Raw genomic sequence first — 19,766 nt, forward strand, 5'->3', positions numbered from 1 at the left:
CGGTTTTTCCTTGATCGCTTCTCGGCCTTTTGGCTAAGATCAAAGTGTAGTATCTGTTCTTATCAGCTTAATATGGGCTGATATGGGCTGATTTCTGCACCGGGAAGCGGTCGCTTTTATTCTCCTGTTTCAGGTCCGCGACCTGAACAATGGAGCTTGTGGTGACGCTGCCGGCGGAGGTCTTCCGCTGCCGGATCTGCTTCGTCACCAAGGCTGCCGGGAGACCAACTTTTGGGGAGTACAAGGACCACTCGGCCCTTCTCCGCCACTACAGGAGGCTGCACGACCCGGAAACGGTTCCCGTTTTCGAGTGTAAGTTTTGCGGCCGACGCGACCCGCGGCTGAAGACGCTGCGGCTACACCAGCGGCTCTGCAATGCAGATTCCGCAACCCCCGGCGCTGCCAGTCGGGGGAGAGTGAGTGTGGGACACGATGCCGTGTCTGGCTCTCTGGGGCACCCAGAGAGGTCAGCCGGCGGGAGGTCACAGGCGAGGGCCCCCGAAGCTAGTAGGACAGGCCCTTCGTCCTTAGTTAGTGCTGGGCGAAAGCCACAGGCGAAAGCGGCTCGGGAAGTTAGTACCATAGGCCGCCTAGCCTTAGATAATAGAGAGGGGCTATGGCCACAGCCCAGTCCGGTCCCCGAAGCTAGTAGGACAGACCGGCTGGACTTAGGATTAACTTACGCGGCGGTCCTGACCCGCAGCAGCGTGGTGGGCTCACAGGCTGCCTTGCCCTCACCCTGTGTGAGTGTGCAGGCGTCTGCGACGCCCAGGACGGCGGTGGTTGCCACCCCCGCGTCGTGTGTACTTTGTGTGCGCACGCCGAGGAGGTCTGGCATCCCCCTGCCGACACGCTCCGCGACGTCAACCGCGTCGCCACGAGTGCCGAGCGCAAGTTCGGGAGGTGAAGGCAGCACGCTGCCGACGCCTGCCGCCGAACGCGTCGCTCCGGCCAGAGGCGCAGTGTCCGGCATGGGCCGCGGCTCGCCGCCGCCCGCGCCGGCCATTGCGCCCAGTGGCGCACGCTGGCCACGTCGTGCGGCTGCCGCAGGCGCCTCCCGCCCGCCATCTGTCGGGAGCGTGGGTACCGGCCTGGGACTGCCGCCCGCATTCGCTACGCCGCCAACAGGTGGCTCTGCGGTGCGGGTGGGCAGTGGCAGGCAGGCTGCCTCGCTCGCCGCGACCGTTGGTGTTGTCATTCACGGCGCAGCCGCGCCGCCGGTTGACGCACCAAAGGCCGCGCGCCCGGCTGATGCACCGGATGGTGTGGTGCTTGTGCGGTCGCAGACGTATACGCGCCGCGTTTCCTCTGCCCTGCCGGCGGTTACGTCGAGTGACGCCCGTCACTCCGTCTCCGTTCAGGCAGGGAGTGCTACTAAACAAGCAGCCTCTGTTTCAGATAACGAGTGGCACGTAGTCACCCCAAGGAGGGACAGACGCCGTGCTGCAGGACGCAGACCACCGCCCCCGGACCGACGGCGCATCATACCGCCCAGTCCGCGTAACAGCGGTCCGGCGCGAGCCAACGCGCCTGGGCGGCCGGCGCGAGCTACACCTCGTGTATCTCGCGCCGGCGGCAGGGCGCGGGCGACCGCTGGGCCATCTGTTGGCGGCGCGGCGAACAACAGCCGCGGTGCGCTGGGCCCGAGCGCCAGGCCGGCGCGAGCTACACCTCGAGACGCCCGGCCGGCGCGGGCTACACCGGCCACCCCTACGACCACTGCGCCATCTGGTAGCGATCGTCGGGCACCCAGTCCGCGTAGCAGCGGCCCGGGGCGAGCCGGCGCGTCCGGTCAGCCGGCGCGAGCTACACCCCGTGTTTCTCGCGCCGGCGGCGGGCCGCTGGCGACCGCCGGGCCATCTGTTGGCGGCGCGGCGAACACCAGCCGCGGGGCGCCCGACCCGAGCGCCAGGCCGGCGCAAGCTACACCGGCCCCTGCTGCTACCGCTGCGCCACCTGTCATCAGCGCGGCGATCGAAAGCAGCACTGAGCGGCCCACGCCAGATGGCAGCACGGCACCACCACCGACGCAGACGACGGAGCGGCGCGACGTGAACGGAGGGACTGCAGCTGCGTCTCCGAGAACTGGCAGCAAGAAGAGGAGACGCCGACGCCGTAACACCCGGCCCAGTCCCAACCTCCCGCCGCAAGGCTCCCGTCCTACACCAGACCTGACAGGCCCCCCTGTACCCTTCGAACAGGGCGCAACTGAGGCAGCTCCGCCCCCCCCTCCCCCGGCCGACGCTCGGCTAACGGAGAGGCAGCGGCGCTGGCTGGCGGCCCTGGAGAGCGTCCACAACCAACCGTGGGACGCATTCGTCGCGGCCGTCGAGGATTTCATCGCCGAGATCGCCGAGACGAAGCCACAACGCCAGGCAGCCGGAGGTCGACAGGATGGGCCACCAGCAGCAGCGCACCGCGGCCAGGGCCGCGCCGACGCTGCTGCCAATCCCCCTCCCCCTGCCCCTACACGCGGCCGCGGTGGGCGGCGCGGTGGACGTGGCGCACGGCGCGCGGCGGCCGCCGAGCGTCGGTACGACGCGAATGCAGCGTCTGAGATTCAGAAGCTGTACCGCGCGGACCGGCGCAAGGCGATGCAGCGCGTCCTTGGCGAGACGTCACCGTACTGCCAAATCGATGGCAGCGTGCTCACGGAGCACTTTAAAAAGATCTATGGTAAATCTGACTTCTCTCTTTCAGATGCACCAGCTGCTGTCCCGGACTTTGCCGCCACCACGCCTCCTGATGTCAGCGAGGAGGTCCTGCTGCCGATCACACCTTCAGAGGTGCAACAGCGGCTCCAGAAGGCGAGCAATACTGCTCCTGGGGCAGACGGAGTCACCTACTCGGACTTGCGACGTGAGGATCCTGGCTGCCACGTGCTAGCTAAGATCTTCTCGCGCTGCTGGAAAGAGCGGAAGACTCCGGTGCAGTGGAAAATATCCACTACCGTCCTCATCCACAAGAAAGGGGACGTCTCGGACGTGACAAACTGGCGGCCTTTAGCATTGAGCTCTACCATCTCTAAGCTCTTTGCTGCAATCGTTGCGGACCGCACTTCTCTCTGGGCAGAGCGGTTGAACCTGCTCTCCCCAGAACAGAAGGGCTTCCGCACGTTTGAAGGCTGCTACGAGCACAACTTCATTGTGCAGACGGCAATTGACGATGCAAGGCGCAGGGGAGGCCAAGCATGCTTTGCTTGGCTTGATCTGGCGAATGCTTTTGGTTCAGTGCCTCACGCTCACCTCCTTGGAGTACTGAGCAGGATGGGACTACCAGAGCAATTGCACCATCTAATTGCCGACATGTACGATGGTTGCTCCACCCGCGTCCGTACATCTGACGGACTAACGGAGGAGATAGAGATCCAGGCAGGGGTCAAGCAGGGCTGTCCACTGTCGCCCATCGTCTTTAATCTCGCGCTCGAGCCGGTACTTCGCGCCGCAACCTCACTCAGAAATGAGTGTGGTATTCCGCTTAGCGGCGTCAGTGTGAGTGCACTGGCGTATGCGGACGATATCGTGCTTCTGGCGCGGGATTCAGAGGCGATGCAGACGCTCCTCAATGTTGTGGGTGAGGCGGCGACGTGGGCCGGGCTTACCTTCAAGCCGTCGAAGTGTGCCACGCTTCACATCCGCCGTCGGCAGACACTAGGCTCGGTATTCGCCCTGCAAGGGGGAGAACCAGCCGTGCTCGGTGCGGGTGACGCCTACCTCCATCTTGGCGTTCCCACCGGGTACAAAGTCACGCAGACGCCAACGGATGCGATCGCGGCAATTCGACGCGACTTGCAGCACCTGGACGCTTCCCTGCTGGCTCCCTGGCAGAAGATTGACGCTGTGCGTGTCTTTCTCCTCCCTAGGCTTGACTTTGTCATGCGGGGCGGAGCGGTACGCAAGGGGCCGCTATCTGCACTCGACAAGGCAGTGAAAGCGGCTGTCAAATCATGGCTGTTCCTCCCACAGCGTGCGTCCACCGAACAGCTGTACCTCGCGCTGGGAGAGGGAGGATGCGGCCTGACGCCGCTCGCGGACGCTGCGGACATCTCGACGATCGTCCACGGCTTCCGCATGCTGCACTGCGACGACGCCACCGTCCGAGACATCGCCTGGGCCACACTATCTACGGCCGCGCGACGCCGACTGGGGAGGGAGCCGAGTCGTTCCGACTTGGCCACCTACCTTAGCGGCAGCACTGAGGGTGACCTCGCACGCGACGGAGGTGACATCCAGTCACTGTGGACGCGCGTCAGGAACGCCACAAGGCGCCTAGCGCCGCGTGGCGTCACTTGGCGCTGGAGTGAGCTGCTTTCTGAGTTGCAGGTGGAGGTCGGCGGCCGACCCGCCATCGCTGACGACGCGGAACACGGCGGCATCGGAGGGGTGACGCAGCCGGCCACGGAGGGGACGGCGCCTGTGACTACACGACACCTCGATGATGGCGGCGATGGACCGCAACACGATGATGACAGCGTGGGACGCACCGTCAACACTGGCGTCGAGCATGTCCGGGTGGGAGGGGGCGCCAAACGTCTTCTCTCGCGGACGCTCCGCGAGTGTCTGAGGCAGCGCCTGCGCAACCTCCTACTCAGGAAACCTGACCAGGGGAAGGTGTTCGAGTGTACCAGGGAGTCCACAGCGTCCAACCACTTCATAGCGGGAGGCAAATACACCCGCTTCGCAGACTGGCGCTTTATCCATCGCGCCAGGCTCGGAGTCGTGCCTCTGAACGGTTGTCGCCGCTTTGATGGGCGGGCAAACAACAACAAAGCCTGCCGACGCTGTGGCCACAACAACGAGACGCTCCCGCACGTGATCAACGCGTGCATGGTGCACTCAGCAGCCCTGCAGTATCGCCACAACGCGGTCCTCAACCGCCTCGCGACAGCAGTCGCTGGGCGGCCAAGGAGAGGAAACGCTGCTGTTCCTGACATCAGGATCAACCAAGCCGTCATAGGGGACAGCAGTGGGCTGCGTCCGGACCTCGTAATAACTGACGAGGCCGCTAAGACTGTGACCATCGTCGATGTGACAATCCCCTTCGAGAATAGGCGGATTGCGCTCGACAACGCTCGGCAACTGAAGAGGATAAAGTACGCCGACGTTGCGCGCGGATTAGCCGCTCGCGGCTATTCCGTCACTGTCGACGCCCTGGTTGTTGGCAGTCTGGGGGCGTGGGACCGCCAGAACGATGCAGTGCTTCGGCACCTAGGCATCGCTAGCCGCTACTGCCAACTGATGCGGCGGCTGATGGTGTCTGACACCATCAAGTGGTCCCGCGACATTTACGTGGAACACATTACTGGCCACCGCCAGTATGTGTCCCCCTAGACTGTGGCATGCTCTGACGTCAGGCTGCGAGACCCTCGAGACTGCAGTCGTCGGAGAACTTCGAGGTCGGTGCCTTCGTGACGTCGGCGTCGAGATTCTCCTCCACGACGCGGGACCTGCGGCGCTACACCATCTTCGCGCCACACTGCAGCAGTGCCGAGTCAGTAGCGGTGCGTGCGGTGCTGCCTGGTGCCCCTCCCTCCGTGGTGTCCGCCGAATATGGCCCCCACCTCGGTTGGCGCGGTGCTAGGCGGCGCCAAACGTGTGCCTACTGCCCGGCAGTCTCCAGCCAGCGTGGGAAGCAACGCCCTCCTGCCACGACACCCCGGTGACATCTGCCGCAAGGCGGACAGAGGGGAGAAGTCCGGCTGTGTGTGACCCGCCTGCGTGCGTGGCACACCAGCCGCTGGCAGCCGTGCATGTGCAGTGTGCTGTCAGGGCATGGAGAAGAATGCAATAAATAAAATAGACCCTAAAACTAGCTCCAAACTTTCCCCAGTGTGAATTATCTAAGGCCGCGCCTACCGCGGAATTAGTCTTAAGGTAATATACTTAAGCATCCGCGCCTAACACGGTCTTCCAATATTTAAGTAGTGGGCTTAACCCACGAATTAGAATAAGATTCAACTATTTAAGTGCGGTTAGAACCGTCTACTATATATTTTAACTTAAAATTTTCATTAAATTTGTAATACTCGATTTATATAGAGTCATGGATATTCTTTCTTAAATTTATACTTCTTAAAACTGTAACTAAGAATTATCTCTGGAAAATAAAAATCTGTTCTTATCAGCTTAATATCTGATACGTCCTGCATCGCAGGACCAGAATATTAAACTCATTTTTGGCTCATGACGGAGTGCTAGGGGCTTGCTCCACCTCTGTCGCGGGTTGGCCCGGCATTGCAGTACCGCCGGGATCGGCCCACCTAACATTAATTAAAACACAGCCTGAAATGGGTTAATATTCTGTAGTGATCAGATATTCCGCTGGTAGCAAAACTTGTTGTAGTTGTCGATTTGCCCAGTAGTTAGCTGCTTACACACCTCGATTTCTTGTAATTAATTTAACATTATCTTACGAAGTTTTTTTTTTTTTTGCGGTTAGCCGGAACGCTCTTGCAGCCGCATTACACTAGGCTGGTAATTTATATGGGCACAGAAGAGTGCCTTCGGATGCCTCGTTGGCGTCACATATGGTCCGGCCACAGATAATTTTAATTAAATTTTTTGGAGTTATATCCTTAGCTCCTCGCGAACGTCGTCGTCGCCGCCGCACGCACGCAGAATACGTGTGTACACACGTATGCAGTAGGCGGTGGACGATGTAAGCACTCGGCTAGGTGTAGCTCGCGCCGGCCTCGCGCCGGTGTAGCTCGCGCCGGCCTGGCGCTGCTGTGGGGCGGCCTCACGGCTTCTCCACTGCCCTGGCAGCCGGCGGCGTTCAAATGGGAGTCGCAGTTTACTGTTCGCCGTGGAGGGTAGTACTGGGCTGTTGACGAGTGCTCTCGCGAATTGTCCTTCTTTCCGGCACTTGCTTTTGCGATGTTTTCGACGGTCGCCTGTTGCCATATCGGCCCGTACCACCGTGTGTCACTCCCACATGTGGAGCGCACACGCTGCAAGCATTTAGGCCCTTCGACTTGCGGTTTTTCCTTATCGCTTCTCGGCCTTTTGGCTAAGATCAAAGTGTAGTATCTGTTCTTATCAGCTTAATATCTGATACGTCCTGCATCGCAGGACCAGAATATTAAACTCATTTTTGGCTCATGACGGAGTGCTAGGGGCTTGCTCCACCTCTGTCGCGGGTTGGCCCGGCATTGCAGTACCGCCGGGATCGGCCCACCTAACATTAATTAAAACACAGCCTGAAATGGGTTAATATTCTGTAGTGATCAGATATTCCGCTGGTAGCAAAACTTGTTGTAGTTGTCGATTTGCCCAGTAGTTAGCTGCTTACACACCTCGATTTCTTGTAATTAATTTAACATTATCTTACGAAGTTTTTTTTTTTTTTTTTTTTTTTTGCGGTTAGCCGGAACGCTCTTGCAGCCGCATTACACTAGGCTGGTAATTTATATGGGCACAGAAGAGTGCCTTCGGATGCCTCGTTGGCGTCACATATGGTCCGGCCACAGATAATTTTAATTAAATTTTTTGGAGTTATATCCTTAGCTCCTCGCGAACGTCGTCGTCGCCGCCGCACGCACGCAGAATACGTGTGTACACACGTATGCAGTAGGCGGTGGACGATGTAAGCACTCGGCTAGGTGTAGCTCGCGCCGGCCTCGCGCCGGTGTAGCTCGCGCCGGCCTGGCGCTGCTGTGGGGCGGCCTCACGGCTTCTCCACTGCCCTGGCAGCCGGCGGCGTTCAAATGGGAGTCGCAGTTTACTGTTCGCCGTGGAGGGTAGTACTGGGCTGTTGACGAGTGCTCTCGCGAATTGTCCTTCTTTCCGGCACTTGCTTTTGCGATGTTTTCGACGGTCGCCTGTTGCCATATCGGCCCGTACCACCGTGTGTCACTCCCACATGTGGAGCGCACACGCTGCAAGCATTTAGGCCCTTCGACTTGCGGTTTTTCCTTATCGCTTCTCGGCCTTTTGGCTAAGATCAAAGTGTAGTATCTGTTCTTATCAGCTTAATATCTGATACGTCCTGCATCGCAGGACCAGAATATTAAACTCATTTTTGGCTCATGACGGAGTGCTAGGGGCTTGCTCCACCTCTGTCGCGGGTTGGCCCGGCATTGCAGTACCGCCGGGATCGGCCCACCTAACATTAATTAAAACACAGCCTGAAATGGGTTAATATTCTGTAGTGATCAGATATTCCGCTGGTAGCAAAACTTGTTGTAGTTGTCGATTTGCCCAGTAGTTAGCTGCTTACACACCTCGATTTCTTGTAATTAATTTAACATTATCTTACGAAGTTTTTTTTTTTTTTTTTTTTTTTTTGCGGTTAGCCGGAACGCTCTTGCAGCCGCATTACACTAGGCTGGTAATTTATATGGGCACAGAAGAGTGCCTTCGGATGCCTCGTTGGCGTCACATATGGTCCGGCCACAGATAATTTTAATTAAATTTTTTGGAGTTATATCCTTAGCTCCTCGCGAACGTCGTCGTCGCCGCCGCACGCACGCAGAATACGTGTGTACACACGTATGCAGTAGGCGGTGGACGATGTAAGCACTCGGCTAGGTGTAGCTCGCGCCGGCCTCGCGCCGGTGTAGCTCGCGCCGGCCTGGCGCTGCTGTGGGGCGGCCTCACGGCTTCTCCACTGCCCTGGCAGCCGGCGGCGTTCAAATGGGAGTCGCAGTTTACTGTTCGCCGTGGAGGGTAGTACTGGGCTGTTGACGAGTGCTCTCGCGAATTGTCCTTCTTTCCGGCACTTGCTTTTGCGATGTTTTCGACGGTCGCCTGTTGCCATATCGGCCCGTACCACCGTGTGTCACTCCCACATGTGGAGCGCACACGCTGCAAGCATTTAGGCCCTTCGACTTGCGGTTTTTCCTTATCGCTTCTCGGCCTTTTGGCTAAGATCAAAGTGTAGTATCTGTTCTTATCAGCTTAATATCTGATACGTCCTGCATCGCAGGACCAGAATATTAAACTCATTTTTGGCTCATGACGGAGTGCTAGGGGCTTGCTCCACCTCTGTCGCGGGTTGGCCCGGCATTGCAGTACCGCCGGGATCGGCCCACCTAACATTAATTAAAACACAGCCTGAAATGGGTTAATATTCTGTAGTGATCAGATATTCCGCTGGTAGCAAAACTTGTGTTGTCGATTTGCCCAGTAGTTAGCTGCTTACACACCTCGATTTCTTGTAATTAATTTAACATTATCTTACGAAGTTTTTTTTTTTTTTTTTTTTTTTTTGCGGTTAGCCGGAACGCTCTTGCAGCCGCATTACACTAGGCTGGTAATTTATATGGGCACAGAAGAGTGCCTTCGGATGCCTCGTTGGCGTCACATATGGTCCGGCCACAGATAATTTTAATTAAATTTTTTGGAGTTATATCCTTAGCTCCTCGCGAACGTCGTCGTCGCCGCCGCACGCACGCAGAATACGTGTGTACACACGTATGCAGTAGGCGGTGGACGATGTAAGCACTCGGCTAGGTGTAGCTCGCGCCGGCCTCGCGCCGGTGTAGCTCGCGCCGGCCTGGCGCTGCTGTGGGGCGGCCTCACGGCTTCTCCACTGCCCTGGCAGCCGGCGGCGTTCAAATGGGAGTCGCAGTTTACTGTTCGCCGTGGAGGGTAGTACTGGGCTGTTGACGAGTGCTCTCGCGAATTGTCCTTCTTTCCGGCACTTGCTTTTGCGATGTTTTCGACGGTCGCCTGTTGCCATATCGGCCCGTACCACCGTGTGTCACTCCCACATGTGGAGCGCACACGCTGCAAGCATTTAGGCCCTTCGACTTGCGGTTTTTCCTTATCGCTTCTCGGCCTTTTGGCTAAGATCAAAGTGTAGTATCTGTTCTTATCAGCTTAATATCTGATACGTCCTGCATCGCAGGACCAGAATATTAAACTCATTTTTGGCTCATGACGGAGTGCTAGGGGCTTGCTCCACCTCTGTCGCGGGTTGGCCCGGCATTGCAGTACCGCCGGGATCGGCCCACCTAACATTAATTAAAACACAGCCTGAAATGGGTTAATATTCTGTAGTGATCAGATATTCCGCTGGTAGCAAAACTTGTTGTAGTTGTCGATTTGCCCAGTAGTTAGCTGCTTACACACCTCGATTTCTTGTAATTAATTTAACATTATCTTACGAAGTTTTTTTTTTTTTTTTTTTTTTTTTTGCGGTTAGCCGGAACGCTCTTGCAGCCGCATTACACTAGGCTGGTAATTTATATGGGCACAGAAGAGTGCCTTCGGATGCCTCGTTGGCGTCACATATGGTCCGGCCACAGATAATTTTAATTAAATTTTTTGGAGTTATATCCTTAGCTCCTCGCGAACGTCGTCGTCGCCGCCGCACGCACGCAGAATACGTGTGTACACACGTATGCAGTAGGCGGTGGACGATGTAAGCACTCGGCTAGGTGTAGCTCGCGCCGGCCTCGCGCCGGTGTAGCTCGCGCCGGCCTGGCGCTGCTGTGGGGCGGCCTCACGGCTTCTCCACTGCCCTGGCAGCCGGCGGCGTTCAAATGGGAGTCGCAGTTTACTGTTCGCCGTGGAGGGTAGTACTGGGCTGTTGACGAGTGCTCTCGCGAATTGTCCTTCTTTCCGGCACTTGCTTTTGCGATGTTTTCGACGGTCGCCTGTTGCCATATCGGCCCGTACCACCGTGTGTCACTCCCACATGTGGAGCGCACACGCTGCAAGCATTTAGGCCCTTCGACTTGCGGTTTTTTCCTTATCGCTTCTCGGCCTTTTGGCTAAGATCAAAGTGTAGTATCTGTTCTTATCAGCTTAATATCTGATACGTCCTGCATCGCAGGACCAGAATATTAAACTCATTTTTGGCTCATGACGGAGTGCTAGGGGCTTGCTCCACCTCTGTCGCGGGTTGGCCCGGCATTGCAGTACCGCCGGGATCGGCCCACCTAACATTAATTAAAACACAGCCTGAAATGGGTTAATATTCTGTAGTGATCAGATATTCCGCTGGTAGCAAAACTTGTTGTAGTTGTCGATTTGCCCAGTAGTTAGCTGCTTACACACCTCGATTTCTTGTAATTAATTTAACATTATCTTACGAAGTTTTTTTTTTTTTTTTTTTTTTTTTGCGGTTAGCCGGAACGCTCTTGCAGCCGCATTACACTAGGCTGGTAATTTATATGGGCACAGAAGAGTGCCTTCGGATGCCTCGTTGGCGTCACATATGGTCCGGCCACAGATAATTTTAATTAAATTTTTTGGAGTTATATCCTTAGCTCCTCGCGAACGTCGTCGTCGCCGCCGCACGCACGCAGAATACGTGTGTACACACGTATGCAGTAGGCGGTGGACGATGTAAGCACTCGGCTAGGTGTAGCTCGCGCCGGCCTCGCGCCGGTGTAGCTCGCGCCGGCCTGGCGCTGCTGTGGGGCGGCCTCACGGCTTCTCCACTGCCCTGGCAGCCGGCGGCGTTCAAATGGGAGTCGCAGTTTACTGTTCGCCGTGGAGGGTAGTACTGGGCTGTTGACGAGTGCTCTCGCGAATTGTCCTTCTTTCCGGCACTTGCTTTTGCGATGTTTTCGACGGTCGCCTGTTGCCATATCGGCCCGTACCACCGTGTGTCACTCCCACATGTGGAGCGCACACGCTGCAAGCATTTAGGCCCTTCGACTTGCGGTTTTTCCTTATCGCTTCTCGGCCTTTTGGCTAAGATCAAAGTGTAGTATCTGTTCTTATCAGCTTAATATCTGATACGTCCTGCATCGCAGGACCAGAATATTAAACTCATTTTTGGCTCATGACGGAGTGCTAGGGGCTTGCTCCACCTCTGTCGCGGGTTGGCCCGGCATTGCAGTACCGCCGGGATCGGCCCACCTAACATTAATTAAAACACAGCCTGAAATGGGTTAATATTCTGTAGTGATCAGATATTCCGCTGGTAGCAAAACTTGTTGTAGTTGTCGATTTGCCCAGTAGTTAGCTGCTTACACACCTCGATTTCTTGTAATTAATTTAACATTATCTTACGAAGTTTTTTTTTTTTTTTTTTTTTTTTTTGCGGTTAGCCGGAACGCTCTTGCAGCCGCATTACACTAGGCTGGTAATTTATATGGGCACAGAAGAGTGCCTTCGGATGCCTCGTTGGCGTCACATATGGTCCGGCCACAGATAATTTTAATTAAATTTTTTGGAGTTATATCCTTAGCTCCTCGCGAACGTCGTCGTCGCCGCCGCACGCACGCAGAATACGTGTGTACACACGTATGCAGTAGGCGGTGGACGATGTAAGCACTCGGCTAGGTGTAGCTCGCGCCGGCCTCGCGCCGGTGTAGCTCGCGCCGGCCTGGCGCTGCTGTGGGGCGGCCTCACGGCTTCTCCACTGCCCTGGCAGCCGGCGGCGTTCAAATGGGAGTCGCAGTTTACTGTTCGCCGTGGAGGGTAGTACTGGGCTGTTGACGAGTGCTCTCGCGAATTGTCCTTCTTTCCGGCACTTGCTTTTGCGATGTTTTCGACGGTCGCCTGTTGCCATATCGGCCCGTACCACCGTGTGTCACTCCCACATGTGGAGCGCACACGCTGCAAGCATTTAGGCCCTTCGACTTGCGGTTTTTCCTTATCGCTTCTCGGCCTTTTGGCTAAGATCAAAGTGTAGTATCTGTTCTTATCAGCTTAATATCTGATACGTCCTGCATCGCAGGACCAGAATATTAAACTCATTTTTGGCTCATGACGGAGTGCTAGGGGCTTGCTCCACCTCTGTCGCGGGTTGGCCCGGCATTGCAGTACCGCCGGGATCGGCCCACCTAACATTAATTAAAACACAGCCTGAAATGGGTTAATATTCTGTAGTGATCAGATATTCCGCTGGTAGCAAAACTTGTTGTAGTTGTCGATTTGCCCAGTAGTTAGCTGCTTACACACCTCGATTTCTTGTAATTAATTTAACATTATCTTACGAAGTTTTTTTTTTTTTTTTTTTTTTTTTTGCGGTTAGCCGGAACGCTCTTGCAGCCGCATTACACTAGGCTGGTAATTTATATGGGCACAGAAGAGTGCCTTCGGATGCCTCGTTGGCGTCACATATGGTCCGGCCACAGATAATTTTAATTAAATTTTTTGGAGTTATATCCTTAGCTCCTCGCGAACGTCGTCGTCGCCGCCGCACGCACGCAGAATACGTGTGTACACACGTATGCAGTAGGCGGTGGACGATGTAAGCACTCGGCTAGGTGTAGCTCGCGCCGGCCTCGCGCCGGTGTAGCTCGCGCCGGCCTGGCGCTGCTGTGGGGCGGCCTCACGGCTTCTCCACTGCCCTGGCAGCCGGCGGCGTTCAAATGGGAGTCGCAGTTTACTGTTCGCCGTGGAGGGTAGTACTGGGCTGTTGACGAGTGCTCTCGCGAATTGTCCTTCTTTCCGGCACTTGCTTTTGCGATGTTTTCGACGGTCGCCTGTTGCCATATCGGCCCGTACCACCGTGTGTCACTCCCACATGTGGAGCGCACACGCTGCAAGCATTTAGGCCCTTCGACTTGCGGTTTTTCCTTATCGCTTCTCGGCCTTTTGGCTAAGATCAAAGTGTAGTATCTGTTCTTATCAGCTTAATATCTGATACGTCCTGCATCGCAGGACCAGAATATTAAACTCATTTTTGGCTCATGACGGAGTGCTAGGGGCTTGCTCCACCTCTGTCGCGGGTTGGCCCGGCATTGCAGTACCGCCGGGATCGGCCCACCTAACATTAATTAAAACACAGCCTGAAATGGGTTAATATTCTGTAGTGATCAGATATTCCGCTGGTAGCAAAACTTGTTGTAGTTGTCGATTTGCCCAGTAGTTAGCTGCTTACACACCTCGATTTCTTGTAATTAATTTAACATTATCTTACGAAGTTTTTTTTTTTTTTTTTTTTTTTTTGCGGTTAGCCGGAACGCTCTTGCAGCCGCATTACACTAGGCTGGTAATTTATATGGGCACAGAAGAGTGCCTTCGGATGCCTCGTTGGCGTCACATATGGTCCGGCCACAGATAATTTTAATTAAATTTTTTGGAGTTATATCCTTAGCTCCTCGCGAACGTCGTCGTCGCCGCCGCACGCACGCAGAATACGTGTGTACACACGTATGCAGTAGGCGGTGGACGATGTAAGCACTCGGCTAGGTGTAGCTCGCGCCGGCCTCGCGCCGGTGTAGCTCGCGCCGGCCTGGCGCTGCTGTGGGGCGGCCTCACGGCTTCTCCACTGCCCTGGCAGCCGGCGGCGTTCAAATGGGAGTCGCAGTTTACTGTTCGCCGTGGAGGGTAGTACTGGGCTGTTGACGAGTGCTCTCGCGAATTGTCCTTCTTTCCGGCACTTGCTTTTGCGATGTTTTCGACGGTCGCCTGTTGCCATATCGGCCCGTACCACCGTGTGTCACTCCCACATGTGGAGCGCACACGCTGCAAGCATTTAGGCCCTTCGACTTGCGGTTTTTCCTTATCGCTTCTCGGCCTTTTGGCTAAGATCAAAGTGTAGTATCTGTTCTTATCAGCTTAATATCTGATACGTCCTGCATCGCAGGACCAGAATATTAAACTCATTTTTGGCTCATGACGGAGTGCTAGGGGCTTGCTCCACCTCTGTCGCGGGTTGGCCCGGCATTGCAGTACCGCCGGGATCGGCCCACCTAACATTAATTAAAACACAGCCTGAAATGGGTTAATATTCTGTAGTGATCAGATATTCCGCTGGTAGCAAAACTTGTTGTAGTTGTCGATTTGCCCAGTAGTTAGCTGCTTACACACCTCGATTTCTTGTAATTAATTTAACATTATCTTACGAAGTTTTTTTTTTTTTTTTTTTTTTTTTGCGGTTAGCCGGAACGCTCTTGCAGCCGCATTACACTAGGCTGGTAATTTATATGGGCACAGAAGAGTGCCTTCGGATGCCTCGTTGGCGTCACATATGGTCCGGCCACAGATAATTTTAATTAAATTTTTTGGAGTTATATCCTTAGCTCCTCGCGAACGTCGTCGTCGCCGCCGCACGCACGCAGAATACGTGTGTACACACGTATGCAGTAGGCGGTGGACGATGTAAGCACTCGGCTAGGTGTAGCTCGCGCCGGCCTCGCGCCGGTGTAGCTCGCGCCGGCCTGGCGCTGCTGTGGGGCGGCCTCACGGCTTCTCCACTGCCCTGGCAGCCGGCGGCGTTCAAATGGGAGTCGCAGTTTACTGTTCGCCGTGGAGGGTAGTACTGGGCTGTTGACGAGTGCTCTCGCGAATTGTCCTTCTTTCCGGCACTTGCTTTTGCGATGTTTTCGACGGTCGCCTGTTGCCATATCGGCCCGTACCACCGTGTGTCACTCCCACATGTGGAGCGCACACGCTGCAAGCATTTAGGCCCTTCGACTTGCGGTTTTTCCTTATCGCTTCTCGGCCTTTTGGCTAAGATCAAAGTGTAGTATCTGTTCTTATCAGCTTAATATCTGATACGTCCTGCATCGCAGGACCAGAATATTAAACTCATTTTTGGCTCATGACGGAGTGCTAGGGGCTTGCTCCACCTCTGTCGCGGGTTGGCCCGGCATTGCAGTACCGCCGGGATCGGCCCACCTAACATTAATTAAAACACAGCCTGAAATGGGTTAATATTCTGTAGTGATCAGATATTCCGCTGGTAGCAAAACTTGTTGTAGTTGTCGATTTGCCCAGTAGTTAGCTGCTTACACACCTCGATTTCTTGTAATTAATTTAACATTATCTTACGAAGTTTTTTTTTTTTTTTTTTTTTTTTTGCGGTTAGCCGGAACGCTCTTGCAGCCGCATTACACTAGGCTGGTAATTTATATGGGCACAGAAGAGTGCCTTCGGATGCCTCGTTGGCGTCACATATGGTCCGGCCACAGATAATTTTAATTAAATTTTTTGGAGTTATATCCTTAGCTCCTCGCGAACGTCGTCGTCGCCGCCGCACGCACGCAGAATACGTGTGTACACACGTATGCAGTAGGCGGTGGACGATGTAAGCACTCGGCTAGGTGTAGCTCGCGCCGGCCTCGCGCCGGTGTAGCTCGCGCCGGCCTGGCGCTGCTGTGGGGCGGCCTCACGGCTTCTCCACTGCCCTGGCAGCCGGCGGCGTTCAAATGGGAGTCGCAGTTTACTGTTCGCCGTGGAGGGTAGTACTGGGCTGTTGACGAGTGCTCTCGCGAATTGTCCTTCTTTCCGGCACTTGCTTTTGCGATGTTTTCGACGGTCGCCTGTTGCCATATCGGCCCGTACCACCGTGTGTCACTCCCACATGTGGAGCGCACACGCTGCAAGCATTTAGGCCCTTCGACTTGCGGTTTTTCCTTATCGCTTCTCGGCCTTTTGGCTAAGATCAAAGTGTAGTATCTGTTCTTATCAGCTTAATATCTGATACGTCCTGCATCGCAGGACCAGAATATTAAACTCATTTTTGGCTCATGACGGAGTGCTAGGGGCTTGCTCCACCTCTGTCGCGGGTTGGCCCGGCATTGCAGTACCGCCGGGATCGGCCCACCTAACATTAATTAAAACACAGCCTGAAATGGGTTAATATTCTGTAGTGATCAGATATTCCGCTGGTAGCAAAACTTGTTGTAGTTGTCGATTTGCCCAGTAGTTAGCTGCTTACACACCTCGATTTCTTGTAATTAATTTAACATTATCTTACGAAGTTTTTTTTTTTTTTTTTTTTTTTTTGCGGTTAGCCGGAACGCTCTTGCAGCCGCATTACACTAGGCTGGTAATTTATATGGGCACAGAAGAGTGCCTTCGGATGCCTCGTTGGCGTCACATATGGTCCGGCCACAGATAATTTTAATTAAATTTTTTGGAGTTATATCCTTAGCTCCTCGCGAACGTCGTCGTCGCCGCCGCACGCACGCAGAATACGTGTGTACACACGTATGCAGTAGGCGGTGGACGATGTAAGCACTCGGCTAGGTGTAGCTCGCGCCGGCCTCGCGCCGGTGTAGCTCGCGCCGGCCTGGCGCTGCTGTGGGGCGGCCTCACGGCTTCTCCACTGCCCTGGCAGCCGGCGGCGTTCAAATGGGAGTCGCAGTTTACTGTTCGCCGTGGAGGGTAGTACTGGGCTGTTGACGAGTGCTCTCGCGAATTGTCCTTCTTTCCGGCACTTGCTTTTGCGATGTTTTCGACGGTCGCCTGTTGCCATATCGGCCCGTACCACCGTGTGTCACTCCCACATGTGGAGCGCACACGCTGCAAGCATTTAGGCCCTTCGACTTGCGGTTTTTCCTTATCGCTTCTCGGCCTTTTGGCTAAGATCAAAGTGTAGTATCTGTTCTTATCAGCTTAATATCTGATACGTCCTGCATCGCAGGACCAGAATATTAAACTCATTTTTGGCTCATGACGGAGTGCTAGGGGCTTGCTCCACCTCTGTCGCGGGTTGGCCCGGCATTGCAGTACCGCCGGGATCGGCCCACCTAACATTAATTAAAACACAGCCTGAAATGGGTTAATATTCTGTAGTGATCAGATATTCCGCTGGTAGCAAAACTTGTTGTAGTTGTCGATTTGCCCAGTAGTTAGCTGCTTACACACCTCGATTTCTTGTAATTAATTTAACATTATCTTACGAAGTTTTTTTTTTTTTTTTTTTTTTTTTGCGGTTAGCCGGAACGCTCTTGCAGCCGCATTACACTAGGCTGGTAATTTATATGGGCACAGAAGAGTGCCTTCGGATGCCTCGTTGGCGTCACATATGGTCCGGCCACAGATAATTTTAATTAAATTTTTTGGAGTTATATCCTTAGCTCCTCGCGAACGTCGTCGTCGCCGCCGCACGCACGCAGAATACGTGTGTACACACGTATGCAGTAGGCGGTGGACGATGTAAGCACTCGGCTAGGTGTAGCTCGCGCCGGCCTCGCGCCGGTGTAGCTCGCGCCGGCCTGGCGCTGCTGTGGGGCGGCCTCACGGCTTCTCCACTGCCCTGGCAGCCGGCGGCGTTCAAATGGGAGTCGCAGTTTACTGTTCGCCGTGGAGGGTAGTACTGGGCTGTTGACGAGTGCTCTCGCGAATTGTCCTTCTTTCCGGCACTTGCTTTTGCGATGTTTTCGACGGTCGCCTGTTGCCATATCGGCCCGTACCACCGTGTGTCACTCCCACATGTGGAGCGCACACGCTGCAAGCATTTAGGCCCTTCGACTTGCGGTTTTTCCTTATCGCTTCTCGGCCTTTTGGCTAAGATCAAAGTGTAGTATCTGTTCTTATCAGCTTAATATCTGATACGTCCTGCATCGCAGGACCAGAATATTAAACTCATTTTTGGCTCATGACGGAGTGCTAGGGGCTTGCTCCACCTCTGTCGCGGGTTGGCCCGGCATTGCAGTACCGCCGGGATCGGCCCACCTAACATTAATTAAAACACAGCCTGAAATGGGTTAATATTCTGTAGTGATCAGATATTCCGCTGGTAGCAAAACTTGTTGTAGTTGTCGATTTGCCCAGTAGTTAGCTGCTTACACACCTCGATTTCTTGTAATTAATTTAACATTATCTTACGAAGTTTTTTTTTTTTTTTTTTTTTTTTTGCGGTTAGCCGGAACGCTCTTGCAGCCGCATTACACTAGGCTGGTAATTTATATGGGCACAGAAGAGTGCCTTCGGATGCCTCGTTGGCGTCACATATGGTCCGGCCACAGATAATTTTAATTAAATTTTTTGGAGTTATATCCTTAGCTCCTCGCGAACGTCGTCGTCGCCGCCGCACGCACGCAGAATACGTGTGTACACACGTATGCAGTAGGCGGTGGACGATGTAAGCACTCGGCTAGGTGTAGCTCGCGCCGGCCTCGCGCCGGTGTAGCTCGCGCCGGCCTGGCGCTGCTGTGGGGCGGCCTCACGGCTTCTCCACTGCCCTGGCAGCCGGCGGCGTTCAAATGGGAGTCGCAGTTTACTGTTCGCCGTGGAGGGTAGTACTGGGCTGTTGACGAGTGCTCTCGCGAATTGTCCTTCTTTCCGGCACTTGCTTTTGCGATGTTTTCGACGGTCGCCTGTTGCCATATCGGCCCGTACCACCGTGTGTCACTCCCACATGTGGAGCGCACACGCTGCAAGCATTTAGGCCCTTCGACTTGCGGTTTTTCCTTATCGCTTCTCGGCCTTTTGGCTAAGATCAAAGTGTAGTATCTGTTCTTATCAGCTTAATATCTGATACGTCCTGCATCGCAGGACCAGAATATTAAACTCATTTTTGGCTCATGACGGAGTGCTAGGGGCTTGCTCCACCTCTGTCGCGGGTTGGCCCGGCATTGCAGTACCGCCGGGATCGGCCCACCTAACATTAATTAAAACACAGCCTGAAATGGGTTAATATTCTGTAGTGATCAGATATTCCGCTGGTAGCAAAACTTGTTGTAGTTGTCGATTTGCCCAGTAGTTAGCTGCTTACACACCTCGATTTCTTGTAATTAATTTAACATTATCTTACGAAGTTTTTTTTTTTTTTTTTTTTTTTTTGCGGTTAGCCGGAACGCTCTTGCAGCCGCATTACACTAGGCTGGTAATTTATATGGGCACAGAAGAGTGCCTTCGGATGCCTCGTTGGCGTCACATATGGTCCGGCCACAGATAATTTTAATTAAATTTTTTGGAGTTATATCCTTAGCTCCTCGCGAACGTCGTCGTCGCCGCCGCACGCACGCAGAATACGTGTGTACACACGTATGCAGTAGGCGGTGGACGATGTAAGCACTCGGCTAGGTGTAGCTCGCGCCGGCCTCGCGCCGGTGTAGCTCGCGCCGGCCTGGCGCTGCTGTGGGGCGGCCTCACGGCTTCTCCACTGCCCTGGCAGCCGGCGGCGTT

General features: G+C 54.7%; 14 non-coding genes and 2 pseudogenes across 14 annotated transcripts; all 16 read left to right on the forward strand.

The window, feature by feature from the left end:
* The first annotated feature begins 13 nt into the window (after window positions 1-13).
* Window positions 14-125, forward strand: LOC124554661 (annotated as a pseudogene).
* A 5,967-nt stretch (window positions 126-6,092) lies between these two features.
* On the forward strand, window positions 6,093-6,264 carry LOC124553938 (annotated as a pseudogene).
* A 724-nt stretch (window positions 6,265-6,988) lies between these two features.
* Window positions 6,989-7,181, forward strand: LOC124553065. Its single transcript, XR_006968004.1, has one exon. It is a non-coding gene; the product is annotated as a U2 spliceosomal RNA (small nuclear RNA).
* Window positions 7,182-7,915: 734 nt separating this feature from the next.
* On the forward strand, window positions 7,916-8,108 carry LOC124553076. Its single transcript, XR_006968005.1, has one exon. It is a non-coding gene; the product is annotated as a U2 spliceosomal RNA (small nuclear RNA).
* A 735-nt stretch (window positions 8,109-8,843) lies between these two features.
* Window positions 8,844-9,036, forward strand: LOC124553087. The gene has a single exon (XR_006968006.1). It is a non-coding gene; the product is annotated as a U2 spliceosomal RNA (small nuclear RNA).
* Window positions 9,037-9,767: 731 nt separating this feature from the next.
* On the forward strand, window positions 9,768-9,960 carry LOC124553098. The gene has a single exon (XR_006968007.1). It is a non-coding gene; the product is annotated as a U2 spliceosomal RNA (small nuclear RNA).
* A 737-nt stretch (window positions 9,961-10,697) lies between these two features.
* Window positions 10,698-10,890, forward strand: LOC124553109. Its single transcript, XR_006968008.1, has one exon. It is a non-coding gene; the product is annotated as a U2 spliceosomal RNA (small nuclear RNA).
* A 735-nt stretch (window positions 10,891-11,625) lies between these two features.
* On the forward strand, window positions 11,626-11,818 carry LOC124553131. Its single transcript, XR_006968009.1, has one exon. It is a non-coding gene; the product is annotated as a U2 spliceosomal RNA (small nuclear RNA).
* Window positions 11,819-12,554: 736 nt separating this feature from the next.
* On the forward strand, window positions 12,555-12,747 carry LOC124553142. Its single transcript, XR_006968010.1, has one exon. It is a non-coding gene; the product is annotated as a U2 spliceosomal RNA (small nuclear RNA).
* A 736-nt stretch (window positions 12,748-13,483) lies between these two features.
* LOC124553154 lies at window positions 13,484-13,676 on the forward strand. The gene has a single exon (XR_006968011.1). It is a non-coding gene; the product is annotated as a U2 spliceosomal RNA (small nuclear RNA).
* Window positions 13,677-14,411: 735 nt separating this feature from the next.
* LOC124553165 lies at window positions 14,412-14,604 on the forward strand. The gene has a single exon (XR_006968012.1). It is a non-coding gene; the product is annotated as a U2 spliceosomal RNA (small nuclear RNA).
* A 735-nt stretch (window positions 14,605-15,339) lies between these two features.
* Window positions 15,340-15,532, forward strand: LOC124553176. Its single transcript, XR_006968013.1, has one exon. It is a non-coding gene; the product is annotated as a U2 spliceosomal RNA (small nuclear RNA).
* A 735-nt stretch (window positions 15,533-16,267) lies between these two features.
* On the forward strand, window positions 16,268-16,460 carry LOC124553187. The gene has a single exon (XR_006968014.1). It is a non-coding gene; the product is annotated as a U2 spliceosomal RNA (small nuclear RNA).
* Window positions 16,461-17,195: 735 nt separating this feature from the next.
* LOC124553198 lies at window positions 17,196-17,388 on the forward strand. The gene has a single exon (XR_006968017.1). It is a non-coding gene; the product is annotated as a U2 spliceosomal RNA (small nuclear RNA).
* A 735-nt stretch (window positions 17,389-18,123) lies between these two features.
* Window positions 18,124-18,316, forward strand: LOC124553206. The gene has a single exon (XR_006968018.1). It is a non-coding gene; the product is annotated as a U2 spliceosomal RNA (small nuclear RNA).
* A 735-nt stretch (window positions 18,317-19,051) lies between these two features.
* LOC124553213 lies at window positions 19,052-19,244 on the forward strand. The gene has a single exon (XR_006968019.1). It is a non-coding gene; the product is annotated as a U2 spliceosomal RNA (small nuclear RNA).
* The last annotated feature ends 522 nt before the right edge of the window (window positions 19,245-19,766 follow it).

The sequence above is a fragment of the Schistocerca americana genome, chromosome 1 (assembly GCF_021461395.2).
Source record: "Schistocerca americana isolate TAMUIC-IGC-003095 chromosome 1, iqSchAmer2.1, whole genome shotgun sequence".
NCBI classification, from domain to species: Eukaryota; Metazoa; Arthropoda; class Insecta; order Orthoptera; family Acrididae; genus Schistocerca; species Schistocerca americana.